We start from the raw sequence: 16,255 nt of genomic DNA on the forward strand, positions 1-16,255 counted from the left end.
TAAATAAATCTAAAAAAAAAAGAGAGAGAGAGAGAGACGCTTAACCAATTGAGCCACCCAGGCTCCCCGAGATACACTTTTTAATATTATCTTTGTTGCATTTCTTCCACCTGTTATTTCTAAAGATTTTCTAGATAAAGCAAACACAGGGTGTGGAATAAGATGGGAACATTTAGGTAATGGTATTTATTCCTGTAACTATGAATCATTCTGTTAGCCACAGTTGCAAGTACGGTGTTTGGTAGCAGTAGCCTTTCAAAGAATATCTTCTGAATATTTTATAAAAGTATTTGAAGAGTTAAAACATTAGCAAAACCACTTAACTCTGATAAACATTTTGAAATCGTTCATGTTGTTTTGCATACTAGCCTTTATAATTTTAAAAATTAAATTAAAATTTTTTTATCTAGTCAGGATAGGAGTTGGGTAGTCTTATGGGAGTTAAAAGAAGAGTTCATACGAAAAATAAATTTCTTCCTTAAAACTCACTAAGAATCAAACTTATTAGACTATCCAATAAAATATGGTGACTGGCACACACCACCCAGAATTCTAGGGTAACTTCCTATCTTCATGGGTCTTTAGAGAACATAATCTGTGTCAGGGGTCAGCAGATTGTAGCCTGCAGACCAGATCCTGTCCACAGACTGTTTTTGTAAGGTCTATGAGCGAAGAATGGCTTTTACATTTTTTAAAGGTTGTAAAAGTTAAAAAAAGAATATGCAGCATAGATTGTTTATGGCCGTCAAAGCCTAAAATATTTACTGTCTGGCCTTTGAAGAAAAAAATTGTCCATTTCTAATCAGAATCAGATCAAATGGTAAAGGTTCTAAATGGCCACAGAGAACCAAGTCAGCACATTCAGAGTTATAGTAAAAGTAATATAAATGAAGAAAATCAACAGATGGAATGTTTGTTTACAGTATTGTTTACAGTAGGAAGAAAATTTAAGAGTTTTATAACGGGACTAATTAAATAAGTTACAGGACATATGTGTAGAATATTATGCACTGAAAATCGTCACGCATGATTTATGCAAAGGAAAGCTGTTAATTGCAATAAGCAGGATGCCAGATTCCAGAACAGTGTGTGCAGCATGGTCCTTTTTTTTTTTTTTTTTAAAGATTTTATTTTTAAGTGATTTCTATACCCAGCATGGGGCTCAAACCCACAATCCCAAGATCAAGAATTGCATGCTCCACCGACTGAGACAGCCAGGCACCCCTGATCCTTTTTGTTTTAAACAAACATAATGTCTGTAGGTGCAGAAAACTTTATACACTAGAATATGGGATTGTTTGTGACTTAAATATTTTTTTTCTAATTGTTGGTTTTTTTGTAATTGCTGATTATTTTATGATGAAGTTAAATAATTGACCTTTTGCTATGGAAAAATTGAACAGAGTTTTAAGTCACGAAGAGAACAGGTAATATATTAATATGTAAAATAGCGTTAGAAGTATGGATACCCTACTGAAATTTAGAAGTCTTTGGACAAATTAAAGAAAATAGAACTGTTAAAATCCTCTTCCAGTTATAGTTTTTTTGTTTGTTTATTTTTGTTAAGTAGGCTCCACACCCAGCATGGAGCCCAGTGCGGGGCTTGAACTCATGACCCTGAGATCAAGACCCGAGCTGAGATCAAGAGTCGGACACTTAACCAACTGGGCCACCCAGGCAACCCTAAAATCTTCTTAATGTATTAGCCTAGACATTCTGTAGGCTTATCATGTGATGTTGGCATTTTGTTGGGCTATTCAAGGAAAATAATACAATTTTAAGGAAATTTCCTCACAATTTGAGGTACCATGTATCATAGAGAACATTTCCTTCCACAAAGCATTAATTGGTGTTGCTTTCAAAGATGGAATTTTCACTTAGACCATGAAGTTTAAATTAAAATGTCGTTTCTTCCTTCCCTTTGTCCCATCATCTTCTTTACTTTTTTTTAAGCCTTCCACAGTATGTTACTGAAGTACAATTGATAGAAAGTAGAATATTGACCTTTTACGTAGTATATATACTTGTCTCCAACACCCAGATCAATATATGGAACATTTTTATCACTCTAGATAGTTTACTTGTGCCCCTTTCCAGTTAGTACCACAGCCTGTCCTAGGAGGTAACCAGTCTGGAATTTTGGTTAGCTTGGCTTATTTAACCTGGGATCGAGCCCCGCATTGGGCTCCCTGCTCCGCGGGAAGCCTGCTTCTCCCTCTCCCACTCCCCCTGCTTGTGTTCCTGCTCTCGCTATCACTCTTTCTGTCAAATAAATAAAATCTTAAAAAATAAAAAAATAAAACTTTATATAATGGACTCATATATACTTTTTTGTAGTTGACTCCTTGCTCTTTACATAATAATATTTTTGAATTTACTTTTTTTGCTGAGGGAGGAAAGAGACTATTATGAATAATGCTGCTGTTAACCTTTTTTGTGCAAATCTTTTTGTAGGCATATGCACTCATTTCACTTGGGTATATATCTAGGAGAGGAATTTCTGGGTTAATAGGTGTGTGAATAACTTTATTAGAAACTGCTAGCTTCCGAAAGTAGTTGTCCCATTTTACATTCTAATCAAAATGTGGCAGTTCTAGTTGCTTTCTTCCCTCACTAACACTTGGAATTCTTAGGTTTATTGATTGTAGCTATTCTGATGATTGTGTAGTGATGTCTCTATGTAGTTTTAATATGCTTTTCCCTGATGACTAGTAGTGTTAGACGCATTAGGTGCTTATTGGCCATTTGTATAAATTGTATTGTCTTTTATTATTGATTTGTAGTTTTTTTATGTGTTTTGGATATGAATTTTTTGTCAGATATGTTTTGTGAATGTTTTCTTGCAATACGTAGCTTTTTACTTCATTAATGGTGGTGTTTGATGTGCAGAAGGCTTTAATCTTGATGAAGTCCATTTTATCAATTTTTAGTTTTGTACGTATTTTCTTTTATATGCTGAGAAATCTTTTCCCTTGCCCAAAGTCATGAAGATACTCTCCTAAGTATTCTTCTGAAAGCTTTATGTATTTTCTCATTTATTTTATTTTATTATTTTTTTAAGATTTTATTTATTTATTTATTTGAGAGAGAGAGAAACAGCATGAAGGGAAGAGGGTCAAAGGGAGAAGCAGACTCCCCACTGAGCTGGGATCCCGATGTGGGACTCGATCCCGGGACTCCTGGATCATGACCTGAGCTGAAGGCAGTCTCTTAACCAACTGAGCCACCCAGGCGCCCCTCTCATTTATTTTTTATTTATTTTTATTTATTTATTTATTAAAGATTTTATTTATTTATTTGACAGAGATACAGCGAGAGAGGGAACACAAGCAGGGCGTGTGGGAGAGGGAGAAGCAGGCTTCCTGCTGAGCAGGGCGCCCGATGCTGGGCGCGATCCCAGGACCCTGGGATCATGACCCGAGCCGAAGGCAGACGCTTAACGACTGAGCCACCCAGGCGCCCCTCATTTATTTTTTAAATTGAATTATTTGTCCCTTTATTTTTTCCAGGGGTTCTTCATGTATTTCAGGTATGAGTCTTTGTCAGCAGTACATAATTTGGCACTCACATTTAACTCTGTGATTGATCTGAATTAATTATGTATGTTAGGTAGAGATTCACTTTTTTTCCACATAGATGCTGTGTCCTCACCTCTTTCTCCCTTGAATTTTATTAGTGTCTGTCCAAAAATTAAGTACCAATTAAATGCCAGCATTGTTTTAATTACTGTAATTTTATAGTAAGCTTTGAAACTTGGTTGTGTAAGTTCTCCAGCTTTGTTATTCAAGATTGTTTGAGTATTCCAAGTCCTTTATATTTCCATATAAATTTTAGAATCACCTTATGTATTTCTTTTTTTTTTTTTTTAAAGATTTTATTTATTTATTTGAGACAGAATCAGAGAGACAGAGAGCACATGAGAGGGGGGAGGGTCAGAGGGAGAAGCAGGCTTCCCGCCGAGTAGGGAGCCTGATGCGGGACTCGATCCCGGGACTCCAGGATCATGACCCGAGCCGAAGGCAGTCGCTTAACCAACTGAGCCACCCAGGCGCCCTTATGTATTTCAAGTTAAAAAGCCCAGTGGGATTTGGGTTTGGATTGCATTGAACGTATACATTAATTTGAGGGCAATTGATATCTTAAAAATACCAAGTTTTTCAGTTCATAAACATTGTGTATCTCTCCATTTACCTCTTATATTTCTCTCTGCAAAATTTTGTGATTTAATGTAGATGTACCTCACGTACCTTATTATATTTATTTCTAGGTATTTGATGTTTTATTTGATGCTATTACAAATGGTGCTGTGGCTTTACTTTCTGTCTCCATTGTATATTACTAATACTTAGATATACAGTGGGTTTTTGTATATTACTTTTGTATGCATTGATCTTGCTAAATTCACTTAGTTCTTGTAGCTTTTCCCCCCTTCGGATTTTCGATGTATGAAGTTGTGTCATATGCAAATAAGGACTGGTTTTAGTTCTTTTCCAATTTTTATATCTTTATTTTTCTTGTGTTACCGTACTGACTAGGATGTCTAGTAAAGTGCTGAATAGGTAAGCTGAGAGCCGATAGTCTTGACTTGTTCTTGATTTCAGGGAAGGTGTTTAGTATTTCACCATTAGGTATGATATTAGCTGTGGGCTGTTTATAGGTACTCTTTATCGGATTGGGGAAGATTCCTTTTGTTTCTAATTTGCTGAGAGTTTTTATCATAAATAGATACTAAATTTTGTAAATGCTTTTTCTGCATTTTTTTGAGATGATCAGGATTCTTTTTTATTCTGTTAATGTAGTGGATTCCACTGACTGATTTTTTTTAATCTTGTTAACTTTGCATTCCTGATATAATCACAGTCATGATACTATTTCTTTTAATATATTTGCTGTATTTTGTTAGTTTTTAAAGGATTTTTGTGTCTGTGAGGGTTTAGTTCAGTAATTTTCTTACAGTATTTTTGTCAGGTTATGCTAACAGAGTAGCTGCCTTATAAAATGCCTTGGGAAGTGTTTCATTTTCCGGCCTTTCGAAAGAGTTTGTCTAAGTTTGGTATTATTATTTTTTTTTAATATTTGGAAAATTCACCCATGAAGCCCTCTGGAAAGGTTTTTAAAAATAAATTACATTAACATTTAGAGAAAAATCAAGATTTTCTATTCTTGGGTTAGTTTTAAAAACTTGTGTTTTTGGGACACCTGCATGGCTCAGTCAGTTAAGCATCTGTCTTCCACCCAGGTCATGATCCCAGGGTCCTGGGATCAAGTCCTGCATCAGGCTCCTTGCTCAGCAGGGAGCTTGTGCGCACTCTTTCTCTCTCTCTCTGCAAATAAATAAATAAATAAATAAAATCTTTACGAAAATAATAAAAAGTTGTGTTTTTACAGAATCTGGACATTTCCTGTTAGTTGTTAAATGTACTGGCATAAAGTTGCTTCTCATGTTCTCATTTATGCTTTTTACTATTTATGATATCTATAATTACCTTTTTTATTATGACACTGGTAATTTGTGTTTGTTTTATACATTGTCTATTTTGAATTGCTCTTTTTTAAGATTTTATTTGAGAGAGAGAAAGAGAGAGAGAGAGCGCACATGAGAAGGGGGAGGGTCAGAGGGAGAAGCAGACTCCCTGCTGAGCAGGGAGCCCGATGTGGGACTCAATCCCAGGACTCCAGGATCATGACCTGAGCCGAAGGCAGTCGCTTAGCCAACTGAGCCACCCAGGTGCCCCTTGAATTGCTCTTTACATATAATATTGCCTGACTTAAAAATTTTATCTAACATTCTCGAATAACGTTAATAGTAATGATAGCGTTCTATATTATTCCTGATTTTAGTGGAAATCTCTTTAATGTCTCATCATTAGGATGTATTGGGGTAGATATCCATTATTGTTATAAGATAGTCTTTTCTTCATAGTTTATTAAGAGATTTTTTTATAAGGACAAGATAATTGGATTTTATTAAATGATATTTTAGCGTTTCTTGAGATCACAGTTTTTTCTTTTGATCTTTTGAGGTGATAAATAGTTTCCTATTATGATGTTCTTGCACTTCTGGGAAAACTCTGCTTAGTTTAATATTGTTGATGTGGTTTTGCTAATATTTAGGATTTTTGTATTTATGTTTTCATGGGAATGATCTGTAGGTGTTGGTATTAAGTTTATGATGTTTTGTCTGTTTTCCTCCTCCTTGTCTCCCTATTTTTCTCTCTCATCCTTCTCTACAATTATTAAGCACCTACAAAGTACAAAGCACTTAATACTTATCCTTGTTCCTTACTGTAAGGCTAATTTATTTATTAAATAGTCTTTGGGAGACATAATCTTATAAATCTAATTTTACTAGTTAAGCAGATCTTTTCACCTAATAGGTTGTAGTCTGGGTTGTTACTCAGAAACGTTTTAAACTAGTTCTTCTGTGGTTCTTTGTTTGATGTAGATTGCTGCTTGGTTAATGTATTCTTTTTTTTTTTATTTAAGATTTTATTTTGCGGGGCGTCTGGGTGGCTCAGTTGGTTAGGCGACTGCCTTCGGCTCAGGTCATGATCCCGGAGTCCTGGGATCGAGTCCCACATTGGGCTCCCGGCTCAGCGGGGAGCCTGCTTCTCCCTCTGACCCTATCCCCTCTCATGCTGTTTCTCTCTCTCTCTCTCAAATAAATAAATAAATAAAATCTTTAAAAAAAAAAAAAAGATTTTATTTTTTTGTTTGACAGAGACAGAGAGAGCACAGATAAGCAGAGGGAGAGGGAGAAGCAGGCTCTCCGTGGAGCAGGGAGCCCGACATGGGGCTTGATCCCAGGACCCTGGGATCATGATCTGAGCCAAAGGCAGCTGCTTAACCGACTGAGCCACCCAGGTGCCCCTGGTTAATGTATTCTTATACATGCCTGTTGCTTTAACACAGGATTACCTCATTTAAAAAATTCCTGTTTTGTGCATTAAAGCTTCTAGAAGCATTGCAGATGTTACAAACAGTTTAACGTAATTTGCCTAGTCCCAAAAAATTGGTGAAAAACTGCTGAAGTTATAGCCACTATCAAAGTTTAAACACTTTCACATGTGTAAGTATAGTAACATTGTTTACAGTTATCTACCACATGTTATTATATCTGTATATTGTTAGTACCAACAGTTTGATGCTTAAAACTTTCCTCCCATTAATAGATACACTGTAGTTTTTATAATAACTAATGGTTGCATACTTCATATAGTAAGACTATAGCTATATTGCAAAAAATCCCATTCTCTCCCCTCACTCCAGGGTGGGGAGGGGGATTATAAGTGGATAACTAAATGGTGACTTAATTTTAATGTTGTTTTGTTTTATTTTAAAGATTTTATTTATTTGTCAGAGAGAGCGAGGGAGGGAGCGCACAAGCAGGGGGAGTGGCAGGCAGAGAGAGCAGGCTGAGCGGGGAGCCCAATGTGGGACTCAGATCCCAGGACCTTGGGATCATGACCTGAGCTGAAGGCAGACGCTTAACCGACAAAGCCACCCAGGCGTCCCTTAATTTTAATTTTTTATTTTGGCTATTTGCTCTTTTATTCCCCCTTTCTCCTTCAAACCCTCACCACCATTGTTCATAAAAGCTGTTTTCTCTTCAGTTAAAACCCAGCTGCTTCCCTTGTAATACCAGTCATTAGTTTACCTTTGGCTGTTCTCCTTTCTTGTTAAAACTTAACTTAGACTCTAATAATTATTTTATCCAACTTCCATGTCTTTATTTTGTTGCTTTTGCATTTTTCATTACTCATATTTTACTTTCTTCATTCCTTTTTGCACCTCCATCTGAATTTCTTCCTCCTATGAAATATGAAACTGCACCCAATTCTGAACTTGTAGGTAATTTTCTCTTTTATTTTTTGTATACAGGTAGTATGATTATTTGGAACTTACTGAGGCTCCCAACATTGAAAGCATTTTCTAAACATTTAGTAAGTGTTGATTAACATCACTCAGAACGGTTTTACTTACTGCTTTAACATGTGTTATTCAGAATGGTCTTGGTTTTATTGTAGCTGTGTATGGAGGTATTTCATGTCAGTATTTCTCAGGTACTGTATTTGTTTCCTGAAATTTATCTAATTGGAAAACAAGGCTGTGTCTACAAATTACTTCAAGTTTTGTGAAATTTTATAGTAAGAGTAATGGAGATGCAGAAATAATTTTTTATATCCTAAAATAGTGCTAGTAGTTTCCTGTTGCATGCTGGAACAACTCATTGGGGTCTGTTAAAGTAAATGCTTGGAGTGGAGAGAAATCATGTGTTTAATATAATACTAAAAAAGATTTCCTTAGGAAGAAGGTTAAGAGAAATAGATTTGGAAGAAGTCCAAGACTTAGACTCATGCTCGGATTTGTGAGGTTTCTCTGTTAGTTTGGAGCAGGGGTCCCTGCTGCTTGTTTTTCTAAGGCCCAAGGGAGGGGTTTTTACATTTTCAAGTGTTTGAAAAAATAATCAAAGGAGTAATATTTTGTGATATGGGAAAATTAAGTGAAATTCAAATTTCAATGTCCATAAATAAGTTTTATGGTAACACAGCCATACTCATTTCTTTATGTATTGTCTGCAGCTGTCTTTGTACTTGAGCAGCAGAGTTGAGTGATTGCAGGTCTGTATGGCCCACAAAGAATAAAATAGTATTCAGCCCTTCACAGAAAGTATTTGCTGACGCCTAGTTTGGAACCTCTTCTCTTTTAGTGAGTGTTAGATTTTTTTAAATGGGCTTTTAGATTCTTTCTTTTTTTCTTTCCTTCTTTCTCTTTCTTCCTTCCTTCCTTTCTTAAAGATTTATTTCTTTATAGAGATGGGGGAGTGGGGCAGAGAATCTCAAACAGACTCCTCGCTGAGCAGGGAGCCCACTTGGGCTGAATCTGACAACCCTGAGATCATGACCTGAGCCAAAATAAGAGTTGGATGCTTGGGCGCCTGGGTGGCTCAGTTGGTTAAGCGACTGCCTTCGGCTCAGGTCATGATCCTGGAGTCCCGGGATCGAGTCCCACGTCGGGCTCCCTGCTCAGCAGGGAGTCTGCCTCTCTCTCTGACCCTCCCCCCTCTCATGCTCTCTCTCTCATTCTCTCTCTCAAATAAATAAATAAAATCTTTAAAAAAAAAAAAAAGAGTTGGATGCTTAACCAACTGAGCCATGCAGGCACCCCTGGGGCTTTTAGTTTCTAAGATGGCAATGGTATGGATAAGTTAGCATATTTTTTATTCCACTGTTAGGTAAATAATATCTTCCATTTCCTCAGAATTTGGGTGCACATATGTTTTTAGTCATTTTTTAATTTTTTAATTTTTATTTTTTAAAGATTTTATTTATTTATTTGACAGAGAGATAGTGAGAGGAGGAACACAAGCAGGGGGAGTGGGAAAGGGAGAAGCAGGCTCCCCACCAAGCAGGGAGCCCGATGTGGGACTCGATCCCAGGACCCTGGGATCACGACCTGAGCTGAAGGCAGACGCTTTAACTACTGAGCCACCCAGGCACCCCTTTAGTCATTTTTTTAAACTATAGGCTTAAATTCCACAATACTATTAGAAATGTATAGTTATTTAAATAGATAATTTGGCTCTAAGAAATGAATATACTTTAAAAAATATATGTTCTTTATAAATTGCTTCACTTGTTGATCATGGACTTTTTAACTTTTTATTTTAAAGTATGTGTATAGAGTATACCTATATGCGATTTAAAGATTAATAAAACAAGCACATTGGAGTGTGTCCCACCCAGCCAAAAATTGAAAGGATGGACTTCCTCATTAGTCAGTCAGTGCTTGCCATGAAGTAGGAAGACCGAAGTGGTGGCAGGTGAAATAATTTGGGGATGGATGAATTGGAACTGATCTCTTGGTGGAAGAGGAACATGCAGCATGCAACCTGGGATCAGGATTTAAGAGGTGTTAGAATCTAAGCGACTGGGTGACATTTAGATATAAGTAAAGAAGAGGTCCCACTTAACCATGCTAATAAACATTTTTGTTTGTTTGTAATACTGAGAGGATGAAACTGGCTCTTGCACTTCAGTTTAGTATTTTTGCTTGATTTTTTTCTATCTTATCTGTTACTACTGGTATACTATAAACTGATGTACAGACACATCTCTAAAAGGACTAATTTATGTTCAGAGTGACTAGGAGGGTTTTGAATTTTTGATGCTTTGATTCATTTGTTTCAAATAGTTCTCTGGGTCAGTCCTTAAAAACTATAAAATAGGCACACCCTTCTACCAGGTGCTGCCCCCCCAAATAGATCTGGGTTTTTTTGTGGGGTATTTTTGTTTTGTTTTTCTGAATGGAAAATACACTGATATACACAACTCCTTCTATTGACAACCTGTGTAAGTATGGTAGAGAACTAATTAGCACACTAATTAGTCTCTGATTTTATGCAGATTTGATTTTATCTTATTAATAATATTTTCATCAAGCTTAGCCTTTAATTTTTTTAACTCCTCGCTTTCTTCTGAGAGAGCATTAAACTAATAGGAAACATGTTCATGCTGATTCTCTAATTATACATTCAAAAGTTTTTTTGTCTCATCACTTTGTGTCTTTTTGTCAGATGCACTTAATTTTTAATTTAAAATAGTTTTTCCCTTTATAAATGTAAATGTTTATTTTCTAAAAATTGGAAAATAGGAGGAAGAAAAGAAACTGCACATAGTCACCCTGCTATTTTGACATTTTCCCTTTGAATCATTCTTTGTATCCTCCCGCCCCCCCCCCTTGTGGGAACCTATAATTTGCTATACATTTGCCTGTGGCACAGTGTTGAACACAATAGATGTGATCTTTGTACTCAAAGGATTCAAAGTTTATTAACTGTGAAGTTATTTTTAAAAATTAATGTACTATAATAGAAGAAATGCATTAATATAATGTCTTTTTACAAGACTCATACACAAGGCTCGTTTCCAATCCATACCATTTCTTTCATTGTTTCTGTAGATGTAGTCACTATTACCAGCTTATATATAATTTTTTCTATGATTTTTTAATGTAAAAAGGTTGTACAGTACCTGCAGTTAAATTTTTTCATTCAGTGTGTTTGTATATGTAGATCTACCTTAGTCTTTTAAACTGTTGTATTTCTTTTTATTGATTTACTGTAATTTTGTCATTTCCTATTGATGGGCATTTAGGTTTCCCTTTTTTTTTTGCCATTACAAAAAAGTGCTGGAAGTGTTTGTATATGCCTTAGTATGTGTGCAGCTCTTTCTGTGTGGAAGATACAGGGAGGTTGGATTAGTAGATCATAGAGAGTATGTGGTTACCCTTGAAATTTTACTGTTCATATTCCTCTTAAAGTTGGACCTTACGGGAGCTTATCTTACATCGCTCTTCTCCTGACATGTTGTTATTGCTTAATATTTTATTTTATGCTTGTTAAATCCAACAAATTATACTGTTCTGTATAGAAGTACATGATTTAATTGGCATACATTTTTACCATATTCTTTTCTCACTGTCTCTTCTTTATTTTTTTAAAGATTTTATTTATTTATTTGACAGAGAGAGACATAGTGAGAGAGGGAACACAAGCAGGGGGAGTAGGAGAGGGAGAAGCAGGCTTCCCGTGGAGCAGGGAGCCCGATGTGGGGCTCGATCGATCCCAGGACCCTGGGATCACAACCTGAGCCGAAGGCAGACGCTTAACGACTGAGCCACCCAGGCGCCCCTCACTGTCTCTTCTTTAATCTCTGATTGTGAGATCATTTTCCTTCTTCCTGAAGAACATCTTCACAATTTCCTTCAGTGGAGGTCTCTTACTGGTAAACTGTCTCTATTTTTGTTTATTTGTTTTAATTTTTAATTTAGCCTTCTTTTAACAATTATTTTTAGCTCTTTATCATGGAAATTTGTGAGCATACGTGAAAGTAGACCAATAATGTGATGAAACCCAGTTATTTCTATCCCATAGTTTCTGTAGTTACATTTTACCATTCTACTTTCATCTCTTCCCCATTCTGTGTCTCCTTTCCTGCTGAAATATTATATCATGAAGTCTGTAAATACTTCAGTGTATCTCCTATAGAAGAGCTTTAAAAAAGGTTAAAAAAAAAAAAGACAGCAGGAAGGGAAAAATGAAGGTGGGGAATCGGAGGGGGAGATGAACCATGAGAGACTATGGACTCTGAGAAACAAACTGAGGGTTCTAGAGGGGAGGGGGGTTGGGAGGACGGGTTAGCCTGGTGATGGGTATTAAAGAGGGCACATACTGAATGGAGCACTGGGTGTTATATGCAAACAAATGAATCATGGAACACTACATCAAAAACTAATGATGTAATGTATGGTGATTAACATAACATAAAAAAAACAAAAAAATAAACATAATACTACTACTATCCCTAACTCACAGTAATTCCTTAATATCATCTAGTATCCAGTCCATGTGAAAATGTTGATTATCTCAAAAAATGTTTTATGATTTTACTCTCATTCTTGAGGGTTATTCTTTTCTAGGAAGACAATAGTAGGTTGATAATTTTCTTTCAGTATCTATGTATGTCTTTCCCTTCTGACTTAAGTTGTTGCTGTTGAGAAGTCAGCTGTAATTCTAATTATTCCATTGGGTGAGAGGTCCTTTATAAAAGTCTGCTTTTAAGATTCTTGTTACCTTCAGTGTTCTGCAGTTTTGCTGTCTTGTAGCTGGATGTGGGTTTGTTGATCCCACTTAGGTATATTGTGCTCTCTGGGTCTGCAGATTATTTTTAACCATTGTGGGAAACCTGCAGCTGTTATCTTTTTCTTTTAAGACTGAAAAAATTGAGGAATATACAGAAACATATAAAACATGTACAGCAAGTGTCTTTATAACCCAGGTCAAAAATAGGATATTTCAAGTACCATCAGAATTTCTCAGATAACATCTCTTCTCATTCATAACCCTTTCCCTTTCATTCAGAGGCACTCAGTAGTCTGACTTTTATTACCTTATGTGCATCCCTGAAATATATTTTATTTGTTGAAATGTATATGACCACAGTTATATTCTTCTTGCTTTCTTTGCTCAGCATTGTTTGTGAGGTTCATCTGTGGTTTTGTGTAGCTGTAATTCATTTTCTTTTCTTTTCTTTCTTTTTTTTAAGACTTTATTTGAGAGAGAAAGAGAGCAGCAGCAGAGGGATAGGAGAAGCAGGCTCCCTACTGAGCAGGGAGCCCGATGTGGGGCTTGATCCCAGGACCCTGAGATCATGACCTGAGCTGAAGGCAGATGCTTAACTGACTGACCCACCCAGGTGCCCCACTGTAGTTCATTTTCTTTCTTTCTTTTTTTTTTTTTAAAGATTTTTTATTTATTTGACAGAGAAACACAGCGAGAGAGGGAACACAAGCAGGGGGAGTGGGAGAGGGAGAGGCAGGCTCCCCGCTGAGCAGGAAGCCCAGTGTGGGGCTCGATCCCAGGACCCTGGGACCATGACCTGAGCCAAAGGCAGGCGCTTAATGACTGAGCCACCCAGGCGCCCCTGTAGTTCATTTTCATACGGCCATTATTTCTTCAAATATTTTTTTCTTCTCCTTTTCTCTCCTTTTGTTCCCATTATGTGTATGTTGATGCACTCAGTGGTGTTTTACTTTTCTCTGAGGGTCTGTTCAGTTTTCTTTTTTCTTTTTCCTCGCTGTTTCTTGGCTTGAATAATCTTTATTAATCTGTCTTTGATTTTGCCAGTTCATTCTTGTGACAATTGAAATGCACTGTTGAGCCCCTCTAATGACTTTTTAATTTCTTATTATACTTTCCAACTCCAGAATTTCATTGTTTATTTTTAATAATATTTATCTCTTTATTGACACCCTATTTGATGTGACATTGTCATCATACGTTACTTTTAATTATGATTTTCTTTAGTTCTTTGAATATATATGTAAATGGCTCTTTGAAGTCTTTGTTAAATCCGACATCTGGTGGCTCACACAGGCAGTTTCTATTGCCTGCTTTTTTCCTTCTATATGGGTTATACATTCCTATTTCTTTGTATGGCTAGTAATTTCTTATTGGAAACGGACATCTTATATAATATTGTAGCAACTCTGGATACTGATCTCCCCTGCCCCTCTCAGCCCTTATGAGTGTTACTTGCTTATTTGTTTTTTTTTTTCTTTTTTAAAGATTTTATTTATTTATTTGACAGAGAGAGACACAGCGAGAGAGGGAACACAAGCAGGGGGAGGAGTGGGAAAGGGAGAAGCAGGCTTCCTGCGGAGCAGGGAGCCCGATGCAGGGCGCGATCCCAGGACCCTGGGATCATGACCTGAGCCGAAGGCAGACGCTTAATGACTGAGTCACCCAGGCGCCCCGTTACTTGCTTATTTGTTTAGTTACTGGGTGGATTATTTTAGTGAAGTCTGTTTCCCTCTTGCAGTGTTAAGCATCTGGTGTTGTTCCTAGGGGGTGCAGATTTGGATATGCCCACATTAACCCAGGGATTTTTCACAGGGCTCCCTTTCACTGCCTCTTTCCTTGACCACACCCAGATGTTAAGCTCCATTAATTGCCACCTGCCTGCTCCATTGTTTTCAACAATGCCTTAGGACATAAATTGTTTCTCAGCTTGATCCAAAAAATTGGAGCTCACTTGAAGGGATAGTTCTTGAGTCAGAGCTTGAAATTTGTTCTGACCCCAGGAGGGCTCATCCCAGCTGGTTTACAGGTTAGCCTGTTTCTGAATCTCCTCCCATTTGTCCTTCACCACAATGCCCAAGGTTTTGAGATTGCCCTTAGGCTTGAACTTCACACTCTGTTGCAGACAGAGTCAACATTGAAGCAATGTTGGATTGGAACAGTCTCTTTGGAAGAGATTCAGAGCTATTGGTTTTAAGGCCTGCTTTACCTTTCTGGTAAAATCTTTGGCTCTGGCTCTGGAATTGGGTAGTAGAGAGAGTGATGTGCTTTTCTCTTTGTGTTTCACCCCCAGTTTAGGAACTGAGCACTTCTTGGAGGTACATATGGTAGTCTCAGGTCACCTGGTCTTGTCTTTCCTGGTGTGGGACTTCTGCTTTCCAAAGTAGCTGAGTGGAGGACAATCTGGGTCCTAGTATTTTCAACATGTAGCAGCAACATAGGACCTCTTTTCTGTGCGTGGCAGTTGAGTGGAAGAGAGGTGCCCTTATCTGCACTTACCTGGAACTTAGCTTCAGCATCAGGTAGCTTTGAGCAGAATGAGAAATACTGACGTCCTGCTCCTGCTGGGAAGATTGCTCTTGGAGTGGTAGCTGTGGTGAGAGGGTCCTCTTTGTTCCTGGCTGCACCAGGCTGAAATTTCAGCCTCGCTGAGCCAGTAAGGGGGAAGGAAAGAGAGGGGTAGGTTTTGGTTCAAATACTATAGTCTTCTGTTTTTCCTGAGTTTTAGATTTTCTTGAGAAAGTGTTTCTTCATTTGCCTCATACCTTAGGATCATTTTTGTCTGTTGGGGTCGCTAATGTATCCCAAAGACACAGACCAGAATTTGAAACACAGCAAGAGCTGAAAAACTACTTTATTGAATCAGTAAATGAAGGTACAAAAGAACTGCTAGAATGGCAGAAACTTCATTGGTCAGCTGTCTAACTTTTCTAATAAAGTGAGAGCCTTTGTAAGTAGAAGGAATAAATGTTATGTTGTACTGGGTACAGTTAGAACAGCCGTTAGCTTTCTTGATAAGAGAGCTTAAATGTGCTTTTACCTTTTGTTTTTTAAACTTTCCGTTTTAAAAGACTAGTCATTGTTAAGTTCTATATTATACTGTACTTTAAGTAGTGGTGTAGAAGTCTCTACCAAAGTGGTTTAAGTTAGATCTTTTTTTTTTTTTTTTTTTAAGATTTTATTTATTTATTTGACAGAGAGAGACACAGCGAGAGAGGGAACACAAGCAGACGGAGTGGGAGAGGGAGAAGCAGGCTTCCTGCCGAGCAGGGAGCCCGATGCGGGGCTCGATCCCAGGACCCTGGGATCATGACCTGAGCCAAAGGCAGACACTTAACGACTGAGCCACCCAGGTGCCCCTAAGTTAGATCTTTTTTACTTGAATCATTTTAAATATGTATGGAAACTTTTTTTACAGGAAGGAAACTTGTAGCAAATTTTTTTTTCTTTAAATTGATAATACACATAAATGATCGTCTTCAGTTTTTAGTTATTTTAATTTTCATATTAGGTTTTTAAAAAATATATTTGTATGCAAAGGTTGCATTTCCTTATTGCTTTGATTTGAATGATTTGTCATCTTGGCTGTTTTTTGATTTGTTCAGCTGATAAATT

The 16,255-nt window shown here is 37.1% G+C and overlaps 1 protein-coding gene across 8 annotated transcripts in view; it reads left to right on the plus strand.

Moving 5' to 3' along the window:
• CNOT4 (CCR4-NOT transcription complex subunit 4) overlaps positions 1–16,255 on the plus strand; it is a 145,322-nt gene that overhangs the window by 39,522 nt on the left and 89,545 nt on the right. Inside the window, exon 2 of one of the 8 annotated variants that reach the window (XM_045864216.3) lies at positions 7,882–7,943. The exons of the other annotated variants lie outside the window; for them this stretch is intronic. The gene's annotated coding sequence lies outside the window, so the exon portion shown is untranslated. The remainder of the gene's footprint in view (positions 1–7,881; positions 7,944–16,255) is intronic. 8 annotated transcript variants of the gene reach the window in all.

The sequence above is a fragment of the Mirounga angustirostris genome, unplaced genomic scaffold, assembly GCF_029215605.1.
Source record: "Mirounga angustirostris isolate CCGP_5_RB_7025 unplaced genomic scaffold, mMirAng1.0.hap1 SCAF_12, whole genome shotgun sequence".
Classification (NCBI taxonomy): Eukaryota; Metazoa; Chordata; class Mammalia; order Carnivora; family Phocidae; genus Mirounga; species Mirounga angustirostris.